The 6,273-nt window shown below is 35.7% G+C and overlaps 1 pseudogene; it reads right to left on the reverse strand.

Moving 5' to 3' along the window:
• Positions 1–1,184: 1,184 nt before the first annotated feature.
• On the reverse strand, positions 1,185–2,126 carry LOC110321449 (annotated as a pseudogene).
• Positions 2,127–6,273: the final 4,147 nt, after the last annotated feature.

The raw sequence follows: 6,273 nt of genomic DNA on the forward strand, positions 1-6,273 counted from the left end.
GATCCCCACTTGGGGGAAGCCCCAAGGCATGACACTATTACTGAGGCTATAGAGCGCTCACAATAAGGGACCTATCTTGATGGCCCTCTGAAAGACAAGCAGCTGACAGAGTCAGATGCACATATTTCACCCAACCAATGGAAAGAAGCTACTGACCCCTGTGGTTTAATTAGGAAAAGCTGGAAGAAACTGAGGAGTAGGAAGACCTAGTAGGAAGTCCGTGGAGATCTCTCAGACACTGGACCACCAACCAGGTAGCATATACCAACTAATATGAGGCCCCCATCACATATAGAGCAGAGGACTGCCTGGTCTGGGTTCAGTCAGAGAAGATGCACCTAACCCTCAAGAGACTGGAGGCCCCAGGGTATTTAGAGTTCTAGGGGTGTGGGGATGGGTGTAGGGACATTTTTGTGGAGTATATAATATATTTTTAAACAAAAAAATAAAAAGCTATAATTATTTGATGTGAGAATTTTGTTGTTTTTGAAACACATACTGAATATTTTGATATTACATTTGCATTCCTGTTTTAAATATATTTTAAATAGAATCATATATAAAAACACAGAATTCCAGGTTTTAAACTATTTTCATAGACAAAATCTTTATTTCATTTATTTTCTTTGCTGAGATTTTATTTCCACTTCATTGGATGATATTCTTTCCTGAATTAAAAAAAAAATCTAGAATCCAAGCTAACACACACATCCAAGTTAACATACATACAAACACACACACACACACACACACACACACACACACACACATACACACACACATCTGATGTATTTCCTGTTTGTCATATTATTATTAAGTTAATATTCTTTTTATTTCCAAAATTCTCCAGTTTTATGGATCTGAAACTTAAATCACACACTTTGCAGCTCTTTCATGATATGTCTCTAAATTATTATAAAGATGGGCCTTAAATTGATTTAATTCTCTGCATGAAAGAACTGGCTATGCCGATATAACTTTAAATAGCTTTATATAAAAAATATAAAAAATTTTAAAAGATTTGCTAATTTGTTGAAAATACTTTAAATATTTTAATTTTGCATTATGCAAATTAAAAGTATAAACATGAAAATCATAATAAAAAGTTTTAAATACACAAACAAGTAGATCAGAAAAATGGTACAGGACTGTAAATGAATAGATTGGTGATACTAACTTCCCTTTTACAAAGGAGAAGTAGAGGATGTATATAAAATCATCACATAACTGGCAATGTCAATATTGGGATGAGGATTCCTGGTAAATATGTAAGAGCATGAAGGCCCACTTGTCCGGCTTGGGGACTCCAGGGCCCCAACTTTCCGAAGCAGGTCCCCAACGATATTTAGGGCTGATATCCGGGCTGCAGGTGTGAGTGGGGTCCCACTGGTGGAGCTGTCCAGACGACGTCTGAACATTCCTGGTGTGTTCAAACCAGAGCTAAGTCCTCGGTGAGCTACTGGAGTAGATGGTACAGAGCCTGTAGCCTGCACAGCCATGTCTGTCCTTTTGGCTTGCCCTGAACCTGGCATGGGTGTCCGGGGCTTGTCTTGCTTCTGCTGCACAGCCAATTCCTGCCGCAGATCTCGGGCTCCTCCTTCAGCCTCTGAACAGATTCTAGAAGATTCTCCTTCTCATCCAGCTCACTCTCTAGGAAGGCATTTCTTTCAATGGCTTGATTCAAACGCTGCTCAAAGTCTTCCAGGGACATGATAGTGGCTCGTTTGGCTCTTTCCAGGTCATCATTGGCTTGTTCCAGTTCCCTGATGTATTACTGCAGTTGGTCTTTAATGGCTTTCGTCTGTGCCAGGTCATCCTCCAAGGCTGAGATCTGCCGGTAACCCTCTGAGTGTTGCATCTCAAACTTCTCCTTCACAGACTCCAGCTCCACGCGAAGGCATTTATTCTCTGACAAGAGGTCCCGGTTCCTGGTTTCGATTTGCTGCAGCTGAGTCTCCAATTCGGCTTCGTATTCTCGGCTTCCTTCTTGGAATTCTCGGAGTTCTTCCTGTGTATTTATTCTCTGCCCTCTGTTTGTAGGTCATGGCCAGTTCTCTCCAGTAGTTTGTTTCTTCCTCCTCTGATTCAAATGTCTTTCCCGAGTCCTCCGTGGTAAAATAGGCAAGAGCTCACTCTTCCTGTGGCATGATGTCCCGCCAGGGCAGCGATGGGTACTTTACTCTTAAGGAAGATATTTCAACATACTCTAATCTATATTTGGTAAGCAATAATATAAATATTTACTGTAATTATTCATATCCCATGTTAATAATGGTGCTAACATTTATAAGTTTTGTTCTCATCCAGACTATTTTCTCTAAAGATTCATTATATGTGATTATGGAAATTACCATATTCTGGTGGAGCATAACAGATTTGTATTTTTCATTTTGTAATTTAGTTTTGAATATTTATGAACCATCAGTTCTAGATGTTGGAAAATCTTATGTGAGAGAACACACTTGGGCTTTGTTTCTGTTGTTTTCTTGCTTACCTATTACCTCTCTCTCTCTCTCTTTCCTTCAACTCTTCCTTCATCCCTTCTTTCTTTCCTTCATTTCCTTTTTCCCCTCCTATCTTCTTCTTTTATGGTGTTCTGAGCCTAAATCTCTATATAGCTTTGGATGTGCTAGAATTTTTATTATATAGTCCACACTGGCCTCTAACTTATGTATTTCTTTTTTATCCTTCTTAGTTTTAGAATTATGGGAGTATGCTTAAGATCGATATGTATAAAGCACGAATGGTATCATAAACAAATACTTGTTTTAGCATTTACATTTTAAAGGTGAATATATTGACTTGTATCCTACTTAAAAAGTAATGTTCTTACAGTAGTAGAGAAGAACAAACTTAAATAAGACAAAATGTTCAACCAATGTGGAAAATAGGAATATTGTTCAGAGTCTCATGGAAACATGAAATTCAAGTGTAGGTTTCAGATATTACACTTTAACCAGTGTAGGATAATTATCATGGAGGACAGAGAAAGTGTTGGAATAAGTCATAAATTGTGTGATATCTGTGGCTGGACAGAAAAACGAAGCCACAAATCTTTGGTTGGAAGTAAAAGAGTGTCTGCGTTCAGGAGAGGAACCTGGTGGTTTGAGGGCTCCTCAATTGAGTTTGCTGAGGAATGGTGAGCAGGGAAACACTACAAAGAAACCTCAACAGACTGCAGATTCTGGGCTACAACTTACTCAGCAATAGAGAAGAACTGAAATGATGACAGTTCGCAAAAAACAAACACACAAAAATACCACCATACCATTCATCACCTCAAAATCCTCAAAGCTTGCACAGTGCTGCGAATAGTACAACTTACCTTACATTTCAGAATTACCACAGGACCTAGGAATAATGTCATTACATAGTTTGCTAAAATATATATTCAAACAGCAATAATGATTAAGTTTTTTGTGTTTAAAGGGGTAGATGATAGATTTGATATACAATATAAATAAACATGAGGAGAATAACCAAAACAAAATGTGATAAAATGAAGCAAAATTTTTTAAAAAAAAAATGTTTTTTGGGAACAAAACTATAGTATTTGAGATGAAAGGTGAATAAAATGGTTGGACAACTCCAAAAACCCTAATGTAAATGTAATTTGACCTTTAGGGAGATGGAAATGATATCTTTTATTATACCCATAGTTCAGGATAGACCTGAAACTAAAATTGTTGCATGTAGATTTTGCTATACCACCTAAACTCTGGGAAAGGACTGAGCAACCAGCCTCCAACATCCCTTGAATCCATGGACAAAAAACAGACACACACAGTTGTTCAAATTCAACTTGCATTTTGGCACAGGTCCTGGGAGCTACTTGTTTCCCACCTGGAGCTCTTCACCTCTCTACCTGCCCTCAACTTTAGTTGCTGCTTGCATCTTGTCCGAGCTAAACATCCCCAACTGCCTGCCTGTACAAGTAGCTTGTTGCCACTCTTTCTGAGATCTCACATGGCTTGTCACCTTTTATGCTTCAAAAGCTTGGTAATCTCTCTCTCTCTCTCTCTCTCTCTCTCTCTCTCTCTCTCTCTCTCTCTTTGCATCTATCTGCTTGCTTACATGGCCCAGGAGCCCTGTCTATTCTTCTGCCCAGCAATTGGCCTATGGACTCTTTATTGATAGATCATTAACCAACAGACCCTTACCATCAGAATCATGCTTATAAAACTTATTAATGGAAAACCAGCAAATTTTGGATTAGGAAATAAGAAAGAAATTTTAATTGATTGATTAGTTAACTTATTTATTTTAATTAAGAACCAAAGGCATATAAAACAAAAGAAAATTTTGTGGGGTAAGTATCTAAGGAACTAAATGTTTTCTGTACAGCATTGAGAATAATCAGACAAGAAAAGAAGCTTCTCACTATAGAAAAATATTTCTACAACTGTACAGTTTACAGAATTAAAATACAGAAAAGATGAAAGAATCACTAATAAATAGTTCACAAATGAATTATGTGTCCAATGATTCTAAATAGACATTATTTCAAACAAAAATTTAAAATATATAAAAATATATGAAAAACAATATTCAAATCCATTAATCATTAGAGAAATACATAAAAATCAACAATATGAGATTAGCTTCACAATAATAGAAAGAGAATTGATTACATAAGAAATAAAATAATTAAGTTTAGGCTGGCAAACTTACAAACTGTTGATGAGATTGGAAGTGGTTAGCCTTTAAAACAATATGGAAGTTTGTTATAAATGAAAGAGAGGACTCCCTTGTTCATAACATCAATTATAATAGATAAATTCAACCAAAGGGTTAATATCTCAAAAATAAATTAGTCATGCCAAATGTACATATGAATATTCCAGAATCAGAAAAAAGAAAAAATTGCCACTTGCATTATATTTAAAGAAATTATCCAAGCATGTTAATGTATATACAAATGCTCTTACTGATCTGTGAACCTGATAAAAGTTCTACTTTTCAAAATTATGATTAAAATAGAGGTTATAAAACAGACAATAGAGGGGATAACAAATACTAGGTGGGTTGTAAATATATAAAAATTGCGCTGTATGTTTTGAATCTTTAATTAATTATTTTGCCACACATGATCTTTGAAGTCAGGGTTATACCTTGGTTTAAGCATAATAAAAGATAGTTTTACGGAAACATTATATAATATTCTGTGATTATTACTTATTGTTATATACTTAATAAATATGTCTTTAACATATAATGTCTAAATTTATGGATTTACAAGTTATACATGCAAATAGTAGAAAACTAAAATTTTTCTAGTTTTAGAAAAATAGTTTTCTAAATATTCATTTTAATTTTATGAATGAATATTTTTAATGAATTATTTTAAAATAATTATTTTAAATAAATTAATTATTAAATGAATATTATAAAATTTGGTAAGAAACTTGAAAGTTATTGATTGAGTTTTGAAATTGATACTAAATGCTAAAAATAAAGATATAGTAAATATGCATATATCAAATAGAAAGCAGAAGATGGCCTAGTCAGCCATCATTGGGAAGAGATGCCCCTTGGTCTGGCAAACTTTATATGCCCCATACAGGGGAATTCCAGGGCCAAGAAGTGGGAGTGGGTGGGCAGGGGAGCAGGGTCGGGGGAGGGTATAGGGAACATTTGGGATAGCATTTGAAATGTAAATGAAGAAGATATCTAATAATATAAGTTAAAATGCCTCAAAGATATGGGCATAGGGAAAAAATTTCTCAACAGAACACCAATGGCTTGTGCTGTAAAATCAAGAATTGACAAATGGGACCTTATAAAATTGCAAAGCTTCTGTAAGGCAAAAGACACTGTCAACAAGAAAAAAAGGCCACCAACAGATTGGGAAAGGATTTTTACCAATCCTAAATCAGAGAGGGGACTAATATCCAGTATATATAAAGAACTCAAGAAGCTAGACTCCAGAAATCCAAATAACCCCATTAAAAAATGGGGTACAGAGCTAAACAAAGAATTCTCAACTGAGGAATATCAAATGGCTGAGAAACACCTGAAAAAATGCTCAACATCCTTAGTCATTAGGGAAATGCAAAGCAAAACAACCATGAGATTCCATCTCACACCAGTCAGAATNGCTAAGATTAAAAATTCAGGTAACAGCAGATGCTGGCGAGGTTGTAGAGAAATAGGAACATTCCTCCATTGCTGGTGGGATTGCAAGCTTGTACAACCACTCTGGAAATCAGTCTGGCGGCTCCTCAGAAAATTGGGCATAGTACTACCAGAGGACCCAAAAATACCTCTTCTTCT

Source organism: Mus pahari, chromosome 5 (assembly GCF_900095145.1).
Source record: "Mus pahari chromosome 5, PAHARI_EIJ_v1.1, whole genome shotgun sequence".
Classification (NCBI taxonomy): Eukaryota; Metazoa; Chordata; class Mammalia; order Rodentia; family Muridae; genus Mus; species Mus pahari.